At 39.4% G+C, this 27,933-nt stretch overlaps 1 long non-coding RNA gene across 1 annotated transcript in view; it reads left to right on the forward strand.

Annotated features, from left to right (window-relative positions):
• LOC118519368 (uncharacterized) overlaps nt 1-27,933 on the forward strand; it is a 100,090-nt gene that overhangs the window by 69,701 nt on the left and 2,456 nt on the right. The window contains exon 4 of the long non-coding RNA XR_004909140.2: nt 3,473-3,510. This is a non-coding gene — a long non-coding RNA (uncharacterized LOC118519368). The remainder of the gene's footprint in view (nt 1-3,472; nt 3,511-27,933) is intronic.

The raw sequence follows: 27,933 nt of genomic DNA on the forward strand, positions 1-27,933 counted from the left end.
TATTGGGTTAAAAATCTGAAGTTAATGGAGCTTTAAAACAAAAAACAGATTATTTCTTTATTACTTTGCTCCACTCTAGGCTTCATATTGAAACTATTTGTGCTCAGTTTTCTAAAGCAGACTTTATGGAAAATATCATGGGTGTAATTGTTTTTTCTTAAGCTGTACATTTATTACTTTGAAATAAACTCTACCTCCAACATGGGGCTTGAACTCACAACCCCAAGATCAAGAGTCACAGGCTCTACTGACTGAGTCAGCCAGGCACCCCTCATGGGTGTAATTGTTAAAAATTATTCAATATGGGTCACCTGGGTGGCTCAGTCAGTTAGGCACCTGACTCTTGGTCTCAGCTCAGGTCTTGATCTCAGGGTTGTAAGTTCAGGCCCCACATTGGGCTCCATGCTGGGCATGGAGTCTACTTAAAAAAAAAAAAAAAAAAAAAAATTATTCAATATATGTGCAAATGCTAGGAATCACCAGTTTATAGAACTGTTGATGAGAATAGAAGACAATTTTAATTATGTTGTGCACTTTGCCAACACATATTGGTTGAGTCATGGAACAGTTTTAAAAGACTTAACTCCAATTCAAGATTTTCTTGAAACAAAATGAATCCTTCCCACATATTCAATAATCAAAACCAAAAAATGGCAAAGTGATTTATACTTTTCACCATTATCACTCTACATATGAACAAACTAAATTTGAAATTTTAAAAAAGCTTATTTGTATCAACTGGATATGATTTACATCTATAAACTATCTTATCCAACAGCAGAATACACATTTTTCTCAAGTCCACATGGAACATCCGCTGACATAAATCACATTCTGGGCCATAAATCGCACCTTAACACATTTAAAAGAATACACATCATTCAGCGTCTGCTCTCAGACCACAGTGGAATTCAACTAGAAATGAATAACAGAAAGATAACTGGAAAATCCCAAAATATGTGGAGATTAAACAATATACTTCTAAATAACACATGGGTCAAATAAGAAATCTCAAGAGAAATTTTAAATGTTTTGAACTAATGAAAGTAAAATTACAACTTAACAAAATGTGTGGGATACAGCAAAAGCAGTGCTTAGAGAAAAAATTTATAGCACTGAATGCCTATATTACAAAGGAAAAAAGATCTAAAATCAATAATCTAAGTTTCTCCCTTAGGAAACTAGAAAAAAGAAGAGCAAATTAAATCTAAAGTAAGTAGAAGAAAAGAAAAATTAGCGCAGAAACCAAAGAAATTGAAAAAAAGGAATAGAGAAAATCAACAAAACCAAAAGCTAGTTCTTTGTAAAGTTCAATAAAATCAATGAAATCCCTAGCCGACTAACAAAGGAAAATAGAGAGAGGACACAAATTACTAATATCAGAAAAAAAGAGGCATCACTACTGATCCGAAGGAAATTAAAAGAATGATAATGGAATACTATGAGCAACTCAATGCCCGTAAATTTGATGACCTAGATGAAATGAACCAATTCCTTGAAAGACACAATCTGCCAAAACTCACACAAGAAGAAATAGATTACATAAATATGCCTATATCTATTAACGAAATTAAATCAATAACTAATAATCTCTCAAACCAGGCCCAGACGGGTTCTCTGGTGAATTCTATCAAACATTTAAGGAATGAATTATACCAATTCTCTATGATTTCTTTCAGAGGAGAGAAGCGGTGGGAGTATCCCTATTTATTCTATGAGGTCAGCATCACCTTAATATCAAAATAAGGCAAAGACATTACAAGAAAACTACAGACTCATAAACATAATGTAAAAACTCTCAACAAAAATATCACCAAATAGAATCCAAAGAAGTATAAAAAATATTATACACCATGATCAAGTGGGATTTATCCCAGGTCAGTTAATCAGTTAATGTAATCATCATATTAACAGACCAAAAAAGAAAAATCACATGGTTATATCAATAGATGCAGAAAAAGCATTTGACAAAATCCAACACCCATTCATGATAACAACTCTCAGTAAACTAGAAATAGAGGGGAATATTCTCAACTGGATAAAGACACTTTATAAGCCTACAGCTAATAGCATACTTAATGGTAGGAAAGTTGAAGCTTTCCCTCCAAGATCAGGAACAAGGAAAGAAAGTCCTCTCTCACCACTTGTCTTCAACATTATACTGGAGAGTCCTTGCTACTGCAGTAAGGCAAGTAAAAGAAAGAAAATGTGTTACAGATTGGGAAGGAAGACATAAAACTTTGCTTGCAGATGGTATGATCATCTATGTAGAAAATCTGAAAGAATTAGCAACAACAACAAAAAAACCCTCCTGGAACTAATGAGTGATTATAGCAAGTTTGCAGAATACAAGGGTAATATACAAAAGTCAATTGCTTTGCTGGATACCAACAATGAACAAGTGAAATTTGAAAATAAAAACACAATACCATTTATATTAGTACCCCAAAATGAAGTACTTAGATACAAATGTAACAACATTATACAAGAGCTAAATGAGGAAAGCTACAAAATTCTGATGAACAAAATCAAAGAAGAACTAAATGAATTAAGAGATATTCCATGTTCATGGATAGGAAAGCTCAATATTGTGAAGATGCCAGTTCTCACCCTCATCGACAGATTCAATCCCAATTAAAATCCCAACAAGTTATTTTATGTTTATACATATTCTAAAGTCTATATGGAGAGGCAAAAGACCCAGAATAGCCAACACAATAGTGAAAAATAACAATGTTGGAGGACAGATGCTACCTGACTTCAAGACTTAATTTAAAGCTACAGTAGTCATGACAGGTGGTATTTTTTTTTATTGAGATAAAATTGACACCTAACTTTATATTAGTTTCAGGTATACAATATAATGATTCAGTATTGGGCGCCTGGGTGGCTCAGTTGGTTAAGCGACTGCCTTCGGCTCAGGTCATGATCCTGGAGTCCCCGGATCGAGTCCCGCATCGGGCTCCCTGCTCAGCAGGGAGTCTGCTTCTCCCTCTGACCCTCCCCCGTCTCGTGTGCTCTCTCTCGCTCTCTCTCGCTCTCAAATAAATAAATAAAATCTTTAAAAAAAAAATAAAAAAAAAAAATGATTCAGTATTTGTATACCTTGTGAAACAATCACCGTAATGAGTCTAGTTAACATCCAGTACCATACATAGTTAAAGAATTTTTTTCTTGTGATGAGGACTTTTAAGATTACTTAGCAACTTTTAAATATGCAATACAGCATTTTTAACTTTAGTCACCATGCTGTGTATTATATCCCCTAACTTATTTTTTAGCTTCAAGGTTGTACCCTTTGACCCTCCACCCATTTTACTCCCACCCACCCTAAGTCCCCAGCAGCTACCGATCTATTCTTTGAATCAATGAGCTTGTTTTTGTTGTTTTGTTGTTTGTTTTATTTTTTAGATTCCATATATTAGTGAGCTCACGTGTACTTGTCTTTCTCTGTCTGATTTATTTCATTTAGGATAATGCCCTCAAGATCCATCCATATTGCCACAAATGGTAAGATTTTATTCTTTTTTATGGCTGAATAGTATTTGATTGTGTGTGTGTGTGTGTGTGTGTGAACATCTTTATTCATCCACTTATGGACACTTTAGTTGTTTCCAGATCTTGGCTATTGTACATAATACAGTGAACATGGGGGTGCATATATCTTTCCAAATTACTGTTTTTGTTTTCTTCAGATAAATCCCAGAAATAAAATTGCTGGATCATATACTAGTTATATTTTTATTTTTTGAGTAAACCACCTACTGTTTTCCATAGTGACTATATCAATTTCCATTTCCACCAATAGTACACAAGAGTTCCCTTTTCTTCACATCCTCACCAATGTTTATTTCTTTCCTATATATACAATAGTCATTCTGATAGGCATGATGTAGTATATCATTATGGTTTTTATTTGCATTTCCCTGGTAATTAGCGATGTTGAACATCTTTTCATGTGCCTGTTATCCATCTATATGTCTTCTTTGGGAAAAAGTGTCTATTCAGATCCACTGCCTATTTTTAAATCATATTGTTTGGGAGTTTTTTTGTTATTCAGCTGTATTAGTTCTTTATATATTTTGAATATTAACCCCCTATCAGATATATGATTTGCAAATATTTTCTTCCAATCAGTAGATTACATTTCATTTTGTTGATGATTTCCTTTGCTGTGCAGAAGCTTTTTAGTTTGATGTAGTCCCACTTGTTTATTTTTGCTTTAGTTGCCTTTGCTTTTAGAGTCAGCTCAAAAAAATCATCACTAAGACTGATATCAAGGAGCTTACCACCTTTGTTTTCTTTTAGGAGTCTTATGGTTTTACATGTGGCTGTCCAGTTTTCCCAACACCATTTATTTAATAGACTGTCCTTTTCTTATTGTATATTCTTGCCTCCTTTATCAAAAATTTTAGACCATATATGTGTGGGTTTATTTCTGGGCTCTTTGTTCTGTTCCATTGATCTATGTGTCTGTTTTTATGCCAATACCACACTGTTTTGATTACTATAGCTGGATTGCTTTGACTATTTGTGGTCTTTTGTGGTCCCATAGAAATTTTAAGATTATATGTTCAATTTCTGTGTAAAATACCTCCAGTGTTTTGATAGGGATTGCATTAAATCTGTAGATTGCTTTGGGTAGTATAGACATTTTAACAATATTCTTCCAGTCCATGAGCATGGAATATCTTTCCATGTATTTGCTTGTTCTTCGGTTTCTCTCATCGTCTTATAGTTTTCAGTGTACAGGTCTCTCACCTCCTTGGTTAAATTTATTCCTAGGTATTTTATTCCTTTTGATGAATTTGTAAATGGGATTGTTTCTTTATTTTTTCTCTGATATTTTATTGTTAGTGTGTAGAAACATAATTGATTTTTGTACATTGGTTCTGTATTAGCTCTAAAATTTTTGGTGTTCTTTTTTTTGGGGGGTGGAGTCTCTAGAGCTTTCTACATATAATATCATATTATCTGCAAATAGTGGCAGTTTTACTTCTTCCTTTCCAATTTGGATGCTTTTTATTTCTTTTTCTTACCTAATTGCTCTGGCTTAACGTAGTGTGGTATTGGTGGAAGAATAGACAAATAGATAAATAAAAAAATATACAGATCAGAAATAGACCCACATAAATATATTCAACTACCTTTGATAAAGGAGCAAAGGAAATATAATAGAGCAAAGATGATCTCCTCGACCAATGGTGCTAGAACAGCTGGATATCCACATGCAAAAAGAATGAATCTAAACACAATCCTTACACCCTTCACAAAAGTTAACTCAAAATGGATCAAAGACTTAAACATAAAAAACAAAACTATAAAACTCCTAGAAGATAATATAGAAGAAAACCTAGATTACCCTGGGTATGGTGGTGCCTTTTTAGATACAATACCAAAGACATGAACCATAAAAGAAATAATTGATAAACTGGACTTCATTAAATTTAAAAATATCTACTCTGTCAAAGACAATGTTAAGAGAATTAGAAGATAAGACACAGACTAGGAAAATATATTTGCAAAAGACACATCTGTTATCTAAAATATGCACAGAACTGATAAAACTCAACAATAAAACAGCAAACAACCTGATTTTTTAAAAGATTTATTTATTTATTTACTTACTTATTTATTTTAGAGAGAGAGCGAGCAGTGGGGAGGCGCAGAGGGAGAGAGAGAGAGAGAGAATCTCAAGCAGACTCCCTGATGAACACAGAGCCTGATGCAGGGCTCCATCTCATGACCCTGAGATCATGACCTGAGCTGAAACAAGTCAAGTGCTTAACCAACTGAGCACCCCCAGTGCCCCAACAAACAACCTGATTTTTAAAATATGCCAGGGGCACCTGTGTGGCTCAGTCATTAAGCGTCTGCCTTAGGCTCAGGTCATGATCCCAGGGTCCTGGGATGGAGCCCCGCATCGGGCTCCCTGCTCGGCGGGGAGTCTGCTTCTCCCTCTCCCACTCCCCCTGCTTGTGTTCCCTCTCTCGCTGTGTCTCTCTCTGTCAAATAAATAAAATCTTTTTTAAAAAAAAAAATAATAAATAAATAAATAAATAAATAAAATATGCCAAAGACCTTCACCAACACCTCATCAAAGATATACAAATGGTAAATAAGCCAAATGGCAAATCTAAAGAGATATTCCACATCCATGTGTAATCAAGGAAATTAAAACAACAAGGAGATACCACCTCATGCCTATTTAAATGGTCAAATTCTGGAACCCTGATAAGATCAAATGCTCTTGCGGATGTGGAGCAACAGGAATCCTCATGCATTGCTGGTGGAAAGGCAAAATGGTACAGCCAGTATGGAAGATAGTTTGGGACTTTCTTCCAAAACTAAACATGTTCTTACTGTACAATCCAGCAATTACACTTCTTAATATCTACCCAGAGGAGTTGAAAAGTTATGTTGGCATAAAACCTTGCACACAGATGTTAACAGCAGATTTATTCATAATTGCCAAAACTTGGAAGTAACCAAAATAGCCTTCAGTAAATGAATAAATAAATAAATTGTGGTACAGCCAGATGATAAAATATTATTCAATGCTAAAAAGAAATAAGCTATCAAGCCATGAAAAGACATGGAGGAAACTTAAGTGCATATTACCGTGTGAAATAAGCCAAATTGAGAGGGCTTATTTCACATATAGTATGTATTGTATGATTGCAACTATATGACGTTGTGGAAAAGGCAAAACAGGGGGCACCTGGGTGGCTCAGTTGGTTAAGTGTCTGCCTTCGGCTCAAGTTATGATCCCAGGGTCCTGGGATCGAGCCCTGCCTCAGACTCCCTGCTCAACGGAGAGCCTGCTTCCCCCTCTCCCTCTACCCCTCCCCCAGTTCATGCTTGGGCACTCTTCACTCTCACTCTCAAATAAATAAAATCTTTATTAAAAAAAAGAAAAGAAAAGGCAAAACAGTGGAAACAATGAAAAGATCAGAAGTTACCAAGTGTGGGGTGAGGGAAAGATGAATAGGCAGAGCACAGAAGATTTTTAAGGGCAGTGAAAATACTCTGTAGGATATAATTATGGTTATATGTCATTGTACATTGTCCAAACCCATTGAATATACAAAGCCAAGAGTGAATGCTCAGGTAAACTATGGACTCTGGATGATGATCATGTCAATATCGGCTCATCCTTGGTAAAAAATGTACCATTCTGTTGAGTGGTGTTCATAATGGCGGAAGCTGCGCATGTGTTGGGGCAGGTGGTCTATAGGAAATTTCAGTACCTTCTTCTCAATTTTGTTGTAAACCTAAAACTACTTTTAAAAAGTCTTTATATACAGGGGTGCCTGGGTGGCTCAGTCAGGTAAGCATCATCTCGTGATTTCGGCTCAGGTCATGATCTCAGGGTCGTAAGATCAAGCCCCGTGTCAGGCTCTGTGCTCAGCAGGGAGTCTGCTTGAAGATTCTCTCCCTCTGCCCTTCCCCCTGCTCTCTCTCTCAGATAAATAAATAAATCTTTAAAGAAAATCTTTATATACAAAAAAGCTTGTGACAAAGCTAAACAATTATGAGAATTTATGTTAAAATGTAAACCTCTCATAATACGTACCAATAGTAATGATTTTACACGTTTTTTAACATGAATCAATCTGCAGAAAATATTATTAAAATTGGTAGCTTTATATAAATGGACTATAAAAACTAAAAAATTGAAGAATACTTTGCTGATATTAAAAAGTGAGAGTTGTTTTCAACTTACGTTATACCTTTTTGGACTTGACAAAGAGTGGCAAATCATTTAATTTGAATGCATGTAGATCTGAGATTGATATGCTTTTATTTCAAAGTCAAATAAATTCTAAAAGAAATCAATTCTAAAAGAAATGAATCAGTTTTGTCAATGTGGATGCAAATATTAAGGGAAATCATTTTTTGATGTTCAATTCAGGTATTAGAAAATGTTTAGATATGATTGGGACAACTTAGAAGAATCTACTTTTTCAACCGCAAATTTGGTGAAATCTAAATATAGGTCAAGAATTTCCAATAAAAATATAATACCTAAATTGAGATGTGCTTTAACTTTAAGATATACACCAAATTCAAAGACTTGGAGTGCAAAAACTATCAAGTATCTAATTAATCATTTTTATATAGGTTATACATTGATATGACAATAATGTAGTTACATATGATTAAATGAAACGCATTATTAAAGTTAACTTCACCTATTTGCTTTTACTTTTTTAAGTGTGGCTCCCAGAGACTTTAGCGTTGCATATGTGACTGACATTGTATTTCTGTGGGATAGTGTTACTCTAGAGATACAACACCTTTATGTCAACATTTGTTGCATTTACTGCCTTATTTTTTCAGTTATTAAGAAAGTATTAAGATACTCAAAATTTAGATTGTAATTTCTATTTTTTTGTTGAGGAATTTCACCAAATTTTAGCTTGAACATCTGGAATATTCATTATTTTACAACCTGACCAATTAAATCAGCATCCTGGACTACCCTATAGCTGAAAACTAAATGAGAGATTAAGAATATTTTGAAAAGTTTTCCATTTTTTTAAATTGTGGCAAAATATACATAACATAAAATTTTTCATTTTAACTGTTTTTAAGTATATAGTTCTGTGGCATTAAATACATTCACACTGTGGTATAACTATCACCACCATCCATCTCCTCTTCCCAAACTGAAACTCTGGATCCTTTAAATACTAACTCTTCATTCCCACCCCTTACCCCCTGCCTCAGCCTCTGGCAATCATCCCTCATTCTGCTTTCTGTCTCTGTGGGTTTAACTACTCTAGATAACTCCTATGTGTGGGAATCACACAGTTTTTGTCTTTTTGTGTCCGTGAAAGTTTTAGCTGTATCTTCCAGTAATGTATTTCAGAGTTGATCCCAAATCCCATTCCCAGGGGAACATTAACTACGCAGAAGAAAGGAAGAAAAACTTGTCCTTTGTAAACATTTTGCAGTAGTCAATTTCTATGAAACTTCTTTTGCCTAAGGGAAAACTACATTTAAAGTCAGAAAAATGATTGCAGCTCTGCAAGGAAATACGGAGGTGATATTAGAATAATCTATGAAGGACTGGAGGAAATCATTCATGAGACCTGTGATAACTCTATACAATATGTAGCTCATCGGGCCTTTCATAATTGTGTCTTAGTGCTTGGAAGATATTCGCTTGCTTGATAGGGGAGTCAAAAAGTGAAATTCTATGGCAAGTCTGAGAGTTATAGTACTGAAATTCAAATCATCCCCAAGATGAGCATATGTTGCCATCATGCTACAGACATCAGTGTTTTCTGCTAGGAGGAATGATGGGTGGATGGCTGGATGGATTAGATCAGATCTTAGTTTACATAAAATATAATGTAGGCCGTGGGCTGTTCACATTTTTTTCACCCTTTTTCTTCCCAGGAGTAAAGTCAAATATTTTAAAATGTATCAACAACCAACAACCTTCTGTGATTATATGTTTTCTTGACTCTACAATAATTGTTTACATAATCTGTGCCTGTAAACACTTAAATGCGAGTTTATGTATTTATAAACAACTGAAAAACGAAGGGACAGTGGACCAATGTGAGGAAAATCAATAAGCCTCTAATTAAATCCCTCTGGAAAGACATCTTGCTTTGCCTTGGAGGTTCACCAGAGGGTAAAAGAATTGTTCTTCTTTTTATTTATTTATTTATTTATTTTTAATGGGGGAGAAGGTGAAATGATATGGGAAATATACTGAACTGAGTTGCAAATTAGTGCAAGAAAAATCCCATTAAATTATCAAAAATGTAGAAATGAAGAAAAAAAAAAAAGGAAGTGGCTCCTGGTATTGACAAATTGGGGAAGGAGAAGAAACCTTAACATTCACATCAGTATTTTATTGCTATTTTACAGTTGACAGGGAGGCTGGGGGAGGGTGTCCGTGACTTGCCCAAGGTCATAGCTGGTGCTAGAGTGGGGCCCCAAGCTAGTCCCAGTCTTCTTTGCTCCATCCCACATTGTATCCAGCCCACATCTGGTCCTGCAAAACAAACAGAGCTTTCATTTATTTTTCCCTTCATAAATGCAGGAAGTATCTGCATTTCCAAAGAAAATATTTGTGTATCTTTAAAGTGGATTCTAAGACCAATTGAATACACAAATTAAAACAAACAAATACATTTGCCTGTTGGCCAATGCCTTTCTGAAGCCCCAGTTTTGCTTTACACATGAAAACAGGCTAAAAGGTTTCAGTCTGATGAAAGACCAATTCATTCGATGGTGTTATCTTGTTTTTGAAGGGCTTTATGCTCTGCTCTTTCTTTTATGGTCATTTCATCAAATGGGGATGATGCCTTAGCAAAAACCCAGCACAACCAGAGTGCAAGGTAGAATTGGAAAACCTTAAAGTTGTGTTTCAGTTATTTCTGAAGGAAAGCAGAGAGGTGGGCAGTGTGCATTTTTAGGGTCCTACTTTCATTTCAACACAGTATGGGTAGATTTGTTAACCCAAAATATCGGCACAGACCTGGAGAATCATTTTTCATTTAAGAATAGCCAACCTAGCTTTCTTTTTCCATTTTAATGGAGGAAACACAAAAGCCTGTCATGGAGCCACTACAAAAAAAGCTCATTATCTCAAGACCATGTGACATCCTCAGCTCCATAACCAGACTAAGCTAAAGAAATTAAAGAAAAATAATGGTAGCTCCATGCACTTCATAAACATGATTAAAGTCGATGTAGGTGGGAATAAAATAAGCTTGGGTCTCTGAGGTTTCTAAATTTGAATGGGCTGTTGACTTTGTGGCTATACGGACTTGCAGTCCTAGTATCTTCCCCAAAGTCATGTTGATTAATTGGTTAATGTAAATTCCGAAGAGTCTCATTAGTTAGATTAAAGAAATAGCGGTAGGTCATGTTGAGTTTAAAATTAATTATGGAATTTAATCATCAGTAACAACCATGAAATTCATCTTTGTAATATTTTCCACAGGCCAAAGAAAATAAAACATAGTAAACAAGAAACCACTATAAATATTTAAATACTGCCCTCTCTAGTCTAGATAATATTGGAGCTCTAAAACAACCATTTAACTGGTGTTTGGGTGGTTTTCTTCTGCTGTTTCTGCTTGACAAGCTTGTACTGATGTATCCAGTCCACAACATTAGCCTCTTCATTCATTGACTGCCACCAAGTCAGGACAGAGGACCGCCATCAATAATTGCTGTCAGCAGCAGCTTGGGACCACAGTTGCAAGTTAGGCTCTTTCTCTGCCCCACACACGAGATTCGCCGCTGGGCGACCTGGGTCAGCCTGAAACCCACTCTGCAGAGCTCTCATTCGACTGGGTCATTAGACTCCAGGCCCCAAAGCTGTCAGGGTCAGTGCTGAAAATCTTGTGTACAACATAGTACTCCCACAAGCATGGTTCCTGAGCATTTCCCTCACTTCTCAAGAGGCCATCTTGTTGATGGCAGAAGTTTGTAACAACAAGACATTTTTTTGGTTAAACTTTAGCCTTGTTGGCTCTGCCACCACAAATGTATCTCAACTCGAATTCCTTCTGGGGCCTGGGGTATTTCATTTACATAATCTATCCCATTACACTATCATCTCTCACCTAGATACTAGAATAATATCCTTTCTTACTGGTCTTTTTGCTTCCATTCTTCTTCCCCTTTACCTATGAACTGTTCTTGCTCAGCAGAAGAAAAATCTCTTCAGAGTATAAATCAGAGTATATCAATGTTTTAAAGCCCCGCCCCCTTGGTGGTGTCCTTAATAATAGCTATAGTAGCCCTCCTAATATGCATCCAGGACCAGCTACAAAACATGAGACCCGGGGCAAAATGAAAATGTAGTGCCGTTGTTCAGAATTATTAAAAATTTCAAGAGGGTGACAGAAGAGTAGTAAAAGCAGTGTGGAGCCCTTCTTTTTTTTTTTTTTAGATTGTAACCTATTTTTTTTATTATGTTATGTTAATCACCATACATTACATCATTAGTTTTTGATGTACTGTTCCATGATTCACTGTTTGCGTATAACACCCAGTGCTCCATGCAGAACGTGCCCTCTTTAATACCCATCACCAGGCTAACCAATCCCCCCACCCCCCTCCCCTCTGGAACCCTCAGTTTGTTTCTCAGAGTCCATCGTCTCTCATGGTTCGTCTCCCCCTCTGACTTGCCTCCCTTCATTCTTCCCTTCCTGCTATCTTCTTCTTCTTCTTCTTCCTTTTTTTTTTTTTTTTTAACATATAATGTATTATTTGTTTCAGAGGTACAGGTCTGTGATTCAACAGTCTTACACAATTCACAGTGCTCACCATAGCACATACCCTCCCCAATGTCTATCACCCAGCCACCCCATCCCTCCAGTGTGGGGCCCTTCTAAGCATGGGACCTTGTGCAACTGCATGGTGACTCGACTGTGAAAGAGGCCCAGTCTCCACCACCACCATTACCAACTCCCCGACCTATCACATCCTTTTTGCAAGTGGTAAGTTGGAGTGCTGAATCCTGCTTTGGAAAACGGAGCTGCGCAGATAGCTCCCATCACTGCAGAGTAGTTGAGTTTCAGAACACACCTTCCTGGCATTTCTCCCTTCCCGTAGTCACTGTCTTCGAGCACTTCTTTGGAATATTAGAACAGCCTCAGGGATAACGCCTTCAACTGGCATGGGAAAACAAAGAAAAATAAGAGTATCTCACTCCATATTTTTCTAGTATATCCACAAGAGAATATAATTTATAGTAACAAAACAAGTTTTGTGGGGTTTACCTTTAAATAAGAAAAGAGCCCAGAGAATAAAAAGAAGGAAGCTACATATACAAAGGATGGACTGGCCAACCCAAGCTGCTGATAATAGCGTATCTACCAGTATCTAAAGCTCTTTTCTTGGCTTGGCCCTACTCCCTGCTTTACAGGAGTTTGTCTCATGTTGAGGTCACTTTAGCACTTCCTTGAACATAATAATAAGAAGAAGAATTGTGATTTATATCGAACTCCTGTCATGTACCCAGCAATGTACTAAGTGTTGTACTATCACCAATACACATTCAGGGGGGTACCATTATACTGATTCTATAGATGAACAAAATAAAGCTTAAAGAAGGTAAGAAACTTGACCAATAAACAGCACTGCAGCCAAACCCAGGCCAGCTGGGCTCCCATGTCTGAGTTCTTTTCTATACCATGTAATACTTTCCAAGTTAAGTATTTCTAAAAGTATGGCCAATGTATGACCTGCCTCCAAATCACTCAGGAGCTTGTTAAAAATATAGAGAGCCTCAGCTAACACTTAGAGAATTGGATTCCCCATGGTTGGAGCATAGGTGTGTGTGTGTGTGTGTGTGTGTGTGTGTGTGTGTGTGTGTGTGTTAGCAAGTCCAAGGTGAATGTTATGCATAGTAATTTGAGAATTGCTGCTCCAAGTATTTTTCTTCTTCACCCATTGGTTTTCTGGAAGAATCTTCCCCTTCATCTGGTGGCATCTGAGTGCCCTAGTACTTCTTCTGCCTTAGCTAAATAATGTGATAGAACTTAGCACGGTATAGTGTGTTTTAAATGCTAGTAGGGCTCTGCAATTCAATTAAATACACAGAAAACAAAGTTAAATGATCTCATACAACAAAACCTAAAGCGCATCATTTTCCCACACATGATATGAAACAAGATTTGCAGGGCAGGGTCCTTAATGCTACAGTATGCCCTTTGCATGTACCTCCATGCATAGAAGGGCATTTGTTATAACACATGTGACATTCCACAGTGCAGCCGAGGGCTCTGACGATCGTCAGCTGCACGGAAGATTGAACCAGAGAGGATAACACAAAACAGGCCCTGAGATAAGAGTCATCTCTGACCTGAGGGTCATTCACAAGATTGCCTGATCAGCACCAAATTCCACAGGTTATCCTGAGCTTAACTACATTTTGAGATCCTGCCACTAAAGGAGATTACGAAGTCTTACTATGTAACCCCTCGGCCTATGTTTTCCTTCCCCTAATTCATACTTGGTTGTTGAGTCCCAGTTCATATGTACTTCCCAAATACCAAGTCATGATGTCACATTATAGAAACTGCATTCTGTTTTAGTTCCTTATATCATTTCACAGACACTTTCACCGTGTAGGCTCACTTGGGTCTTATCTTCTAGGGAAACCTATGCAGGTTTTATCTCCGCTCTTACTCGCAAAAGATGAAAAGGAGGGAGAAGGCCAGTTTATGGGAATAATCATCTGCTTTGTGAGGTCAGCAAAGAAAGAGGAAATAATGGAATCTGGCCCCAGGATGTTTAAAAAGTAGTATGGAGGGTAAATAAAAACACTGCCCCTATAAAGCATCCTACAGCAAAGATCATGAGCTCGCCTTGTGAGGCCAGAATTCATCCAAGTACAAATAATAAATAGATGGGAGAGAAGCATTATCAGGTTTATATTTTCCAATTAGCATTCAGAGAATCAAAGCTGTGAGGAGACACAGAATCCCTTGCATGCTTGGGGAGCAGAGCTGGGGACTCAGATGAAATCATCATGTCTCTCTGCAGGGGACACTCTCACTTTCCAAGGCCTTTGTTTAGAATCCTCTTTGCCACAATTCAGCAAACCTCTCTCCCTCCCAGGCGCTGTAACATACATGCTCCAGCCGGAAAATGCCTCCTGTCACAGCTGAACTTTTCTTATCTCGAGGAGGATTGAAGCCAGAATACCCTCCAATGGCTCGGGGACTGTTCAAGAATACCAGAAATTTAGCTTGGTCATACCTCTGGAGTGGGGAATTCTCGAAGAGAGAAGAAAAGTATCTGCTCACAGTCTGCATTTCCCCCAAGCACTCGCTCTTGTGTTCAGCTGTTCACTCCTGCCTTACTCTGTTAGAGATCAGTTATGGCTAGAGTCACTTTCCTTTGAGGATCAAGGACTGGTTTGGGGAATAGAGACCTTTAATCACTTCTCAAAGGCCTCATCACATGCTTTAAAGAGGCCTGGATTTGGAAGGCCGAAAAACTATAGTTCACTGAGTTTGGTATCTGCTGAAAATGTTTTTGAACAGAACAGGAAAGGCATTTACTTTCCTCAAATATATAAACATAATAAATGTCCATATGAAAGATTAATGGGAAAGGCATGAACACTTACAGTGGCATGGGAAATAGGAATCCAAAACAACACTACCAGCATCAGACAACACATCAGGGCACCTCAGTGTACTGACCATAGCTTAAAGCACAGAGATATGTATTATCTTTGTATAGTAAAATATCTCTATTTTGTTTTAATATAGTGGAGTGAATTTAATTCCAGTCAAAAGAACAGTAGTGCTAAGCAGTTTTATTTGGCATCTAAGTAAATTTGTAAAAAGATGAAGGACATGCACCCAGCAGGCAGAGACCATTAATACATTCTTCAGAGAATATCACTGCTCTGCATGGTTTCCACAGAAGAAGCTGAAGTTATGTAAATAACATTACTCTAAATCCCTAACCAGAGCTATTCATATAAAGTCTTTATTGTAGCTATCTCCATGACCATGACCATGTAGAGTAGAGATATTGCATTGTTGACAATCAGATAATGTAAATTACATTTGCTCTGAAATAGCACTGGTTGTTGCTTTTGAAGCCAGCCAAGGTCAAATTTGAAAGATGGAGAACATATGCCCATATGGCTTCAGAATTAGATTGCTGTCTGCTTAAAACCTGAATTCCTTGAAGTTATCCAGAAGACTGATAGTAATGGGAAAACCCCACATACCCTTGCTTGTAAAGTACTTAGCTGTGCTTGCTCTGGGAGGTGCACGGCATTATTTCACCTGGTGGAACTGAAACTGGAAAACAAGGAATTGGGCGTATGCCAGGAAAACAGACACCGTGCTAACAAGTTTGCATCCATTGCCACTTGGGAAGACCCAAAGGGCCACTAAAATAATACCTTTAATTTGTGTTGTGCTTCATATTTGCAAAGGATTTCATATGCATTTTTCTCTTGTAATCTCAGTTAATCTGGTAACACAAAGCTAAAAGTTTTTGTTAGAAGATAGAATCCAGATTCCAGGCTATGGAGGAGACACAGTGATGGGTTATTATCTAACAAGATTAAGTGTTGTGAAGTAAGTGTAAAGACCGAACAGTCAGCTGTGTCAGGGTGAGGAGGGAGATTTAAGAGCTGACGGAAGCATCGATGGAGACGACTCAAGAGTCTTGGCTGACAAGAAGCTGAGTTAGAGTCATTCATGTCTGTGGCTGGAGAAAATGTGCGTTCCACGCCTGCCTTTGTTACTAGGGTCTGAAATGAGGAAAATGGTGTCCCGCTCTACTACACTTAGAGTATTGAATTTCATTCTGGGTCCCCTACTCGCTGTAGGCTTACTCTGTGCCAGGCACTGTGCTAAAACCTATCTATGTATTACCCTATTTAAACTTCAGACAACCCATGAGGGATCACTGTTATTATGCCCCTTTCACACCTTAGGAAACAGGTTAGAAGGTTAGAGAGTGAAGTGGGCATCCACCCATGTGCCTGCCCAATATCCATTCCATCCTCTTTCTTTCGTTGGGTAACTGCCTCTCCACCATTATGTACAGTCTTGTTGAACATCAGTCCAATTCCAGGCCAAAGTGTGAAAACGCGAGTCAAAACAAACCCGTAGCATTACCAGTTCCAAGCACTTGACTTGTAAGTGGAGTAGAACAAGGAAAGAAAATAGTGAAGCTGGTAACACCCAACATCAGTACTCTGAAGAAGTGGCCCTACTGCTTTGGTCCCCAAGCTCTTTCTATTTCTGATTTTTCCAGGGCCTGATTTTTTTTCATCTGATCTCTTTGCCAGTTCAAATAATTCTAATAAGTTCATATTTTTATTGTTTAGGTTAGCCAGTTGCTATTGTTTATTACCAAAGAACATCAAGTGCCTTGCATCAATGTAAACAAGTCATTAGTGGTCAGATCAACAAATCAGGGTAAAGAAGTCATTGAAACCTTTCAGACTGACTCCAGAACCTATGCACTTACCTGCTACACTGGTCCAGCACCAGCCCCCTGTGAGAGGAGCACTGACACACCAAATGGAGGAGAGAAAAGGGGAACCAGGAGGGAAGGGGATTGGAAACCGTGTGTAGACCACTGATGGAATGGGATTGTTTATTCTGGAGGAAGATTGGCATGGAGATAAGTAAATATTTTCAAATGACTAGAGGATAGTTGTTTGGAAGAAAGAGTAAAGACGATGATAGTCCTTTACTCATTCACTCTTTTCATAGCACAATTTTATTGAAACGTGTCAGGTTACAGAAGTGAATAAGTGCGAAATCCGTGCTCTTACGGGGCTTGAAAGCTAGTTAGGGGTTATGGACAATAAACACATTTTGGAAATAATTATATCAAATGTCAGGAGATGATAAACACTATGAAGATAATCAAAGCTGGGGGTAAAGAGTGGTGGTGATATTTGAGACTGAGTGGTCAGAGAAGACCTCTCTGAAGTGGGAACACTTGAGCAGAGATCAGCATGAAGCAAAGGAGCCAACCACGGGGTACCTAAAGAAGGAGCATTCCAGGAAGGGGGAACAGCAGATGCAAAGGCTTGGGTTTTTTAAGGGATACCCAGAAGTAGGTAGAGAGCAATGACCAAAGGAGAAAGAGGCAGGAGAATAGGGGAGAAAGGAAGAGACCAGGTCATGTTGAGCCTTGTGTGACTACAGTATGGGTCAGTTGGGAAGCTGTCAGCAAGTTTTGACCAAGAGAGGAACATGGTAGAATATGTTTTTAAAGAGCATCCCCCCCCCCTTGGGTGCCATGTAGGCAACAGATAAAGGCAGGCAAACATGAGGGCATGGGAAAGAGTTAGGAAATTACTGTGTAATGCATGCTTGTCGCTGCAGTGTTTATTCCTTTGCCTGCAGCCTACTTTGGGGAAAAAAAAGTGCCTTACTGACTGTAGCCATTGCAGTATCCAGTGTATTTTGACAAGTGCCTGTCCTTAAAAAAAAAAAAAGGTTTTGGGTTTTTTTTTGGTTTTTTTTTTTTATTGGTTTTTGTTTCATACTGTTGGCCAACTCTTAAGTCCCCAGCAAATCACTGGGCCATTGGATTTTTTCCATTATGTTCATTACCCTTGTACCATGCACCTCAGATCTCTTTCTCTCTCAGTTACAGTTTCTCGTCTTGGATTTCTTTTATTATTATTATAATTTTTTTTTGGCTTTAAAATGAGTGTGATGCCATATCGAGTCAATGTTATTCTCTCACAATGGACTCTATAAGAGGTGTGGGTGTTTATTTGGTCAGGATGCTAGCAAGTGCTAAAGTAGCATGATCGGTATAAACAAAAGGTTTTTTGGAAGTATAGAAAAATGTTTTATTGGTTATGATGGTGACATGGTAGCTGCCTTTTAAGAGGTCCTGTCTGTTCAGTGTTAAGTGATTTTGAAAAATAATGGCCTGTTATTCTGACCAGCTTAAAGATGGATTTGCAAATGGTTTTGGATGCAATTACATTATGCTATTTGGACAATAAACTCATCTTGACCTAAAAAAAAAAAAAAGAAAGAAATTACTGTGCGGTCTCTGCTAGAGAACAATGGTGGTTCATTGGGTGGCAGAAGAAGAGATGAAAGTCATAAAGCTCAGCATAAATTTAATGATAGATCTGATGGTGTTCACTGATATTTTGGAGAGTGAGTATAAAAGATAGGCAAGAATAAAGAATGACTCTCAGATTTTTGGCCTCAGCAACTGGGTGAGTGAAGATTCCATTTACTGTAGGGCCTTGGTAGGGCTGAAATAGGACTGATGGTAGATGGACCAGGATGCTAGATAAATGAGGATTTTCCATTAGTCATATCTGGCAAAGGAAGGAATGAAGTATCCTTAAAGATGATGAGTTATCTACACAGGAGGTTGGCACAGGTAATCCAGACAACGGTTTTGTGGGGACTTTATAAAGGGACTTAAATGCCAGTAAAGGGGTAAAACTAAGTGATCTGAAAATGTACTTCCAATCATGAAATTATGTCAGCTATGTGGTTTAGAGAATTGGTAAGTAACTCATTACCTATTATTGTTCACATCAGTAGAAGGGGATAAAAATACAAATTTGTACTTGATTTTTTTCAAACTTGGGCACATTGGGGAGAGCAAATGTTGATATGTCCATCCCACTTCACACTGTTTATTACTTCAGCCTAAGGCAATCCCTTTTCAAAGTCAGGACATCCTGGGAAGAAAGCAAAGTGCGGCTTGTTATTGTTTCTCTGTCCTTTGCTCAGTGCAAAGCTGGAAAATTCTGTGCATCTATGTAGTCTGGTAAGGTAGCAGACCGTAAAAGCGCTGGCTGGGATCCAGTTCATTTTGTTCCTTGTGTTGGCCATCCTTGGAACTGAGAGAGATTTTAAAGGGGGTCTCAGACACACCAAAGGGAAGAAATAAGATCCAGGCTTGCTGACTTTTTATTTTTTGAAAGTGAAATAACTCCTATAAATTCAAGGAGAGGCCACCTAGAGTTCTGTGAGGCACATTTAGGGCTGATTCCACATTTCCAGGGAGCGTAAGCGTTCCAAACTCTTTGTTTCCCCTGGATTTGATCGTTTTCCCAAGTTCACAGTTCCCTAGACATGTTCCATGTGCCACTCCCAGCAGAGGAGGCCTGGGACAAATCTCAAGGTAGAAAATTGTCTCAACCCCATCCCATTAATATCGAGGTACAGAGGAAATCAAGGCGGGAACATACACCGTGATTCATTTAATTTTTATCTTGGCTGTCCCTATCTTCCCTCACTTGTTTCCAGGAAAGATGGTTCCCTTTTCCCCGCCAAGCCCCACCTGCAAGCTTGTATTTATCTGTGCTAGACTCTGATAGGAACTTGCTTCCCTAATCCTCTGCTCTTTCTGTCTCCTTCCCATTCTCTTTAGCCTGCTACTAAACACCTTTGAGCCCCTGTGCATGTCTATCACTGGGCTGAGGTGTGTAACAGGAAAGACAGTTCTCTACTCCCACTGAGCACTCTTTGTTCTGATCAGCGGAAAAGGGATTCCCGCTTCAATGTGTGATCTCTAAGTGGGAAGCTCCTTCCAGTTCTTTGTAGTGCTAAGGCTGGACACCCAGTGTTAATGGTCCTTTGTGTAGCAGAGCACCACCGAGACATTTTGGAAATGCAGAGGAAAGTCTAGACATGAGTTAAGAGGAAGAGAGGAAGAGCTCACCTGCTTGTCATGGAAAATTCACCAGAATTTTGAGCAGCTGAGTGTCTATTGGGGAGAGGAGGTCGTTATGACCAGCAAGAAAGTTCCCTGGAGTGAGGAGTGGTCAAAAAGATTATAGGAGGTCAAACGCTGAATCTGGAATCATATCTGGCTATGGTCTGTGATTATCCAAAAACTCATTAAAAGTCTACTGTTTTTCATAACATTTCTGCTTAAAGTGCCTTGGGGGAAGGAAGGAAAAATAATCCATTCTGGGAAAGAGGTGGTAAGAGAGAATGACACTCCCAAAAGACAAGCTGAGAGGCCACACGGAGACTAAGCAGAAAAAGGCCAGTGCTGACTGACCCAGCAGCTACTGTGGGCATCAGTGAAATCCCCCCTTTCCATACATTTCGTTTAGAGGGAGATTTGAAAGTGGGTGGAAGATGGCATTACATGGGGGATGCAAAAAAATAGTAAGATATTGGTCCCAAGCTCTCTGATAGATTAGTATCCTCCCTCTCTTGCATACCTACCCTACTTCATCTCCTACTTCTACTAATAACTCCTATCTCCTTGCCCAGCCTTTATACCTGTATACATTTCCTTATACTACTAAGTCATGAGTTCTCTGAAAATACAATTATTCATTTCTTCATTATTAAACACATGTTGTATACCAGGCCTGGGAGAGGCTCTGGTCATACAAAGATAAATAAGACATGAACTATGGATTTGTCCTTGTTGAGTTCTTAATATGGAAAAACCAAGGTACAAGGGAAAGATATTTTCTCTTCATGTCTCTGTGTGCCTGGAAGAAGGTGGGCTCACAACAAATATTTAACAAATACCTATGCTGGAAAGGGACATAAATTAGGCCATCGATATACCCAAAAGGAGAAATCACTGGAAACAAAGAAATCTAAGCTATTGGACTACATTAGAATAATGCACTTGCTTCTATTCTTTGGAATTATATGGATAGCAGAGACTACTTTGTGTAAGAAGGTCGGTCTGTGTGTGTTTTCTGCTTTCTTGATATTGCTTCAATATTTCATGAGACAAGAGCTCATCCTCATTTCGTCTCCAAATATTACCCCCAAGAGCTCAAAAAGATGTGCTTTCTACATGCAATTTAAAGAATCCAAGACAACAATGAAAATTAAAAGTTAAAAACCATGCACAGAATAGATGACACAATGCTACCAAATCACAGAAAATTCAATAAAGAAAATTGGACAGAATTCTTTCCTAATACTATTACTTGGCTTCATCTGAAGAAGTTTGACTTATATTTTTAATAAAACTTTTTTTCCCCCTCTTGCTGGTTTAATTCTAAGCTTCCAACACTTTCAAATATTATAAACCAGATGAATGCTGTATGGTCAGAAAGGAATGCAGGATGCAAGAAAAACATGGCACATGGCAAAAAATTATTAATGTGGCCAATAATGATTCTGAAAAAATAAGCAGAATAGAAATGTAGATCATTGTCTGTGATCCCCGGGGAACCTCCCAGGAGAGATTCCAGTCCAGTGATGAGAGATGCAGTAAGACTTGAGTGTAAACATACATTATGGTCCAGTGGCCCAACCCTGGTACTCAAGTCAAGATTCTGGTTACAAACAATGGAAACATCTCTGGTTAGCCTATTCAGAGAAGAGATTTATTGGAAGGATATCAGATAACTCATGAATCAAAGAAGGCAGAGATCCAGCTGAGGCAAGAACCAGGAGAAGGCCAAGTTTAGCCACAGGAATGATCCAGTTAATGCATTCCACCAAGGCCATTGTCACTACCCCTGACGCTGTTACCACTGATGGCTCCCCCCCCCCCCCCAGGGCCCTGGGGTCTGAGTGCTGCAGAAAATAGTTGCTACCTGATCCCAAGCCTTTGTGTCACTCTACCAAGATTCAGAGTCCTGGGCTTCTGCACTGGATGGTCAGGGCTGCCAGGCAGCAGGAGAGGAAATGCACACCCTACTCTCTTGGCTTTTGTCATGAGAAGTGGGCCTTGGTTTGCTCCTATCTTGGGATTCCCCCCAAATAGAATATTCAGATATCATGCATCCAGAACAGCAGAAGTCCACTCCCTCTGGCCAGCAGGCAGGGGCCAGGGCCGGGATTGTGTCTGAGAGAGAGCAGAAGCAGAACCAGAGATGTTCCCTCTAGATGGAGGTTGAATCTCCATGGACAGTAGCTGAGAAACGGGGAGAAGTGGCTTGCAATCGGGGCGAAATAAATAATCGGGAAAGATGGGATCAGGGACCAGTGGGTCACAACGGTGAATAGGAATGTACTGTGAGGCCAAAGTCTGGAGACAGGTAACCAGTGCTCATGCACAGTGCTTCTGCAGCTCACAGATATTTTGAGAGGTCAATCCTGACAGTTAAAAGAGCAGAGGCAAGCTATTGCCTGTTCCCCTTTGTTCTCCCCAAATGTCCACCATCCATCTGCCAGCAGGCCAGTGTTTCCCAGATCATGGTGCATGTACCATTAGTGCATGAGAGGTGATTTTTAGGTGGTTGTTGAGTAAACTTTTTTCATGATTATGCCTTTATTTTAAATGCATTCAGAAATATGTATGAGAAGGCATTTACTTACTCTGTGCCAGCCACCATTCGAAGTCCCTTACACATGTTCAAATTCATTTAATCCCCATATATGATAATAGGGGATATCCCTCCCTCACTAGCCCCCATAATAATAATAACAATTATTATTATCACCCATATTTTACAGATGATAAAACGGAAGTCCTGTGAGATTAAGTAACATGCTTAGGGTTATGGGGCTAGTGAGGGAGGGAGCCTGGATTTATACTCTCACAGTCTGGCTCCAGAGTCCTTGCCCTTTTACACAACTACTGGAGCATTTTTAAAGAACGACTGTAATTTCACCTTTCTTCTTTTTAATGAGCGTGCATGTTTCTCCGCACAGCAACCCTGTGAGGGTAGCTAACTTTACATAGCGCGTAACGCACGCCAGGTACCTTTCCAAGCGACGTGCCTGTAATGAACTCATAACTAGGACGCAAAGGCTTTTGTTATCCCCCTTTCACAGGAACAGAAACTGAGGCATCGAGAGATTAAGTTCCTTTCCCAAAGTTACCCACCTAGTAAGAGGCAGAGTCGGGGTTAGAATCCTGTCTGTGCTCTTGACTACTTCGTGCGTTGCCTCACTAAGCTGCGGGTCTGGGAGGTGAGTACCACTATTAACCCATGTTATAGATGAAGAAGGTGCAGCTCAGAGAAGGGACTTGTCCTGGGTCAGGAGTTAGCCAGCTTTTCCTCGAAAGGACCAGCTAGTATAGCCTTTTGGCTTTATAGGCCTGAAGTCTCTGTCACAACTGAGTACTGTGTTCTCATAGGGCAGAAGCAGTCGAAGCCTAAACAAGTGGGCGTGGCTGTGTTTCCATAAAACTTTATGTATAGACACTGAAATCTGAATTTCATATAACTTTCACGTGACGGGATTCGAATTCTTCTTCTGACTGTTTTTCAGCCATTTAAATGTGTAAAATCTATTCTTAGTTCATGGGTAATCCAAAAACAGGCAGCCCATGGGATTTGTACACAGGCCTTAGTTTGCCAGCCTAGGCTGAATTGTGTCTGTGTCCAAACCAGGTCTTTTTCCACCGAGCCCCGAAGCTTCCACACAGAGAGAGGGGAACAGAGAAAGGGTCCTCCATGCCAGGGACAAGCCAGAGGCAAATCCAGTGACAGCTCTCTCCTGGCCTGTGGCATCCCTGCAGGTCGGCTGTCAACAATCAGTAAAGTTGGAGCATTCCGATGGATGGAAAAGGAGACAAACCACACCAGTCCTGCAAAGAAGCTTGAATGTTTCCAGCTAGATAGAATCCAGAAGTAATGCTTTTACAGCATATTTTATAAAATATCCTCTGTCCCAAAAATACTGCAGCTTTTTTTGGTTTTGTTTTGTTTTTTTTTTTTCAGGATCTCGAAATGAATAGTTTTAAACTATGGCTTGCATTTTCCCCTTTACCCCAAAGAAAATCAAACTGTAAAGGCATGAATTTCCCCGAGAGGGCTCTTTGCCCATTCAGCCATGTCTTCTAAAGGGTTTGACTTATTGAAAAATAGAAACCACTCATGGTTGTAAAACCAGTGAACCTCTTTCCTTTATTTAACCTATTGCCCTTGAAAATGTACTTTTTTATGGTTCGCACGTGATCCAACCAAGCCTGCTCTCAGCTATCCTTTTGCATGAGTTATGTAGAGAAGCACTTCAAAGAGAAACAAGAAATGCTGCATAAATACAAGGTAGTAGTGTACTCAAATCTAATCTCAACTCATAACATGAACCCTATTGCCAAGGACAATAGTCTGTGATTGAGACAGGAATTTCCTAGTGAATGCTCCGTCCGTGTTTACTCTCGCTTTAATCCTTTTACCGTTTCTGTGCTCACTAGTTCTTGGAAGACTATGCCTGCCCTCGGGCTACTGGTGCCTTCCTGAGGTAGAAGTACCTGGGAATTCCTGCACCCCAACCCCCGAGAGCAGCTCCCAACCAGTGACTGATGGGTGTGGGGCTTCACCTCTGATTGGGGTGACTCTGAGGCATGAGACTTGATGTGTCCAGAACTCCCCCATGGTCCTGAGTCACCTTCAGTAAGACGGTGCACGATATGGCATTCTTGCTTGACTTTCTTCTCTTCCCTGTTCCACACTGTACCCTTCCATTCTTTTTCCCTGGATGCACTCCCTAATGAATCAATCTCACACAAATGTTCATGGAAGGCTACATTTCTGAGGGAGCCTAAGCCATGGGGTGACAGCAAGCATCTTAAAGTTCTGCCTTCCAATACACAGTGTACTGATACTGAATCCCTCACTTTGCATTGTTCTAAAGAGTTTTCCGAATGCTTCTGGAGCATGTTCTATATGATCCTCCCAACTAACATGACCCCCATCCTACAGGTGAGGGAACTGAGGCTCAGAGAGGTAAACAGCTTGCCCCAGGTCTCACTGATAGGACATGACAGAGCTTACTGCTCCTGCCATCTGTCATAGGAGCATGGGAGTAACCAGTCACCAACTTACTGTTGATGGAGCTACGACCATTATTTAAAATTAAATTTTAATAGGATATTTTCTCAGATAAGAGTATAGTTTCTTTTGGGGGGCAAGGGTAAAGAAATACGTCTGAAACCTGATATATTTCAGGTGCTGGGATAAAGGCTATAGACACCCAGTGAGCTCTCATGGAGCTTAACTTTTAGCAGGAGGATGAACAAGGGAAAAGAAACTAATTATAATGGCCATAATCGCTCTGAATAAAATAAACAAGGACATGGAAAAGGGAACCTCAGAAGTGACTCTCTTTAGATCAGAGAAAGCCTGCTGAGGAGGGGACTTTTAAATTGAGAACTAAGGGTGAGTAGTGAGGAGAAAAGCAAAAAGCTGAGGAAATGTGCTCCGGAAAGAGATCCCGATAGCCACCCTTCATTTGAAAAGATAGAATTCAGAAATTGGGTTGATTGTCTTTGCAAACAGAGCAGATGGTGATATTTGAGGTCACACTCATGGCTGCCAATAGGTACTTAACAAAAATACCTACCATTTCTCTGGCCTGTCCCTTTGTCTGAAATAGTCAGCATTTGCCCTAGTCTTGAAGGGTCCTCTGGAGAAGCTCAGGTGTTTTGCTTTGGCTCCATGTCCACTGTTAACTGGGAGAGGAAATGCATTTATTAGCAGTGGCCAGCCATTAGACTAACTCTTAACAAACCAGCCTTAACACCATGGGCATTATTCATGGTTTGGACTGCCCAAAGTAGTCCCAGGACTGGTCTTCAGTCCCCTCCCCTCGATGCTGTACCTCATGCTATGCTGTAGGGCGTCAGTTTCCTTGTGTGTGAGATGAGAATGTAGGACTAAGCCAATGGTTCACAATATTTTTAATGATGGAGACCCAGCCCACATTTAAAAAGATAATTTTGAGGTATATAAGTTAATAGAGTTATACAAATTTTAAAAATTATACCCCCACATCACTCAAAATTCCCAGAAATAACCATTTTAACATTTGGTGATAATTACATTCAATATTTCTCTATGTGTATAAGAAGAAAAGGAAGACAGGACAACAGAAAGGCAGGAAAAATGGAGGAAATGAAAGGAAGGAAGGAGGGAGGAATGAAGAGTAAGAGGTAAAAAGAAACATTATGAATTAAAAGCCAATCCTGAAGATGGTCAAACAGAGAGAGTGCACAAGCGGGAGGGAGGAGCAAAAGGAGAGGGAGAAGCCGACTTCCTGTTGAGCAGGGAACCCTAGGAGGCTGTAGGGAGAGGCTCAATCTCAAGACCCTGGGATCATGACCTGAGCCCTTGAGCCCTGAGCTGAAGGCAGATGCTTAACTGACTGAGTCACCCAAGCGCCCCACCTTCTATTGTCTTGATTGTCTTAACACCTCTTTTTGGAATCTTCATATCTCTTATTTGAAATATTTTCTTAGATTATATTGTATATAATTCCTTGGAGGTTGTTTCTGTCATCTTTTGTGTATTTCATCTTCTTCTCTTTACATAGGGATACATATGTACATAATCCAGTTTTTCTTGTTTATATTATTTTTTTATTTTTCCAGTTTTTATATGTAAGCTCCATGTGGATCTTTTTCCTATGAATCATCTTTGAATAAGTCACATAACCTGCTGAAGGCAGTGGGGAGCGGTATAACTGAATTAGTGTTGAAACAATGTGTAGCTTCCACTCAGGTTGATGGTTTATTATACTTTCTCACCAAATCTATAATTTTTCATTTCCTGAGAATGCATCTCCTCATTTTCAGCATCCCCCAAATTAGAACTTTGCACCATGAAAACCCTAACGAGGATCAATTTTTAACGTTAAAAAAAGAGTGTGGGGGGTTCCTAGGGAATCAGCCTGTACAGATTGCCAGGGTCTGGTGGTCTGGAGGTGGAACTGGGGAAATTGTCACGTAAGGAAACCATGGATTAAGAAAATACCTAGGGACGCCTGGGTGGCTCAGATGCTTAAGCATCTGCCTTCGGCTCAGGTCATGATCCCAGGGTCCTGGGATCAAGCCCCACATTGGGCTCTTGGCTTGGCGGGGAGTCTGCTTCTCACTCTCCCTCTGCCTCTCCCCCTGCTCATGCTCTCTCTCTCTCTCTCTCTCTCTCTCTCTCTCTCTGTGTCTCAAATGAAGAAATAAATAAATAAAAATCTTAAAAAAAAAAAAAAAAAGAAAATACCTAAAGACCAAAAAAGCCAATCTGAACTCACTAATGTTGTAAAGGTACTTGTGCTTGAGTACACACAATAACATGTGCAAACATTTGATGAAGAGCCCATGTATGTGCAACATGTGTTATGTATTCTGTCTGGAGAACATGGCTTGTCTGCACATGGATTCACAGAACTTTCATCCAGTTATATTTATCAGGTGCTCATCATGTGTCCTTACAGAGTTTGGTTGAGTGTCAAGACAGATAGTATGTAAGTAAGCCGATAAGTATTTTCAAAATGTGGAAGTATATAAAGGAAGCAAATGGAGTGTTGAGATGGAGAAGGACTTGTGCATGGAACAACCTGATAATTCACGCTGGGAATTGCAGGACAAAAAGGTCAATGTTATATGAAGAACTGAGGAAGAGTGAGCAAGCTTAGTAAAAGGAGCATCAACAGGAGCTTACCCTGAAGTGGCCAGTCCGTGTCCAGGAAAGCAAGAAAAGCCTTATAGGGATGGGTATGTGGTAAGTGAGTTGGTACACAAGGACATTAGGTGGGGGTCAGATGG

The sequence above is a fragment of the Halichoerus grypus genome, chromosome 1 (assembly GCF_964656455.1).
Source record: "Halichoerus grypus chromosome 1, mHalGry1.hap1.1, whole genome shotgun sequence".
Taxonomy (NCBI): Eukaryota; Metazoa; Chordata; class Mammalia; order Carnivora; family Phocidae; genus Halichoerus; species Halichoerus grypus.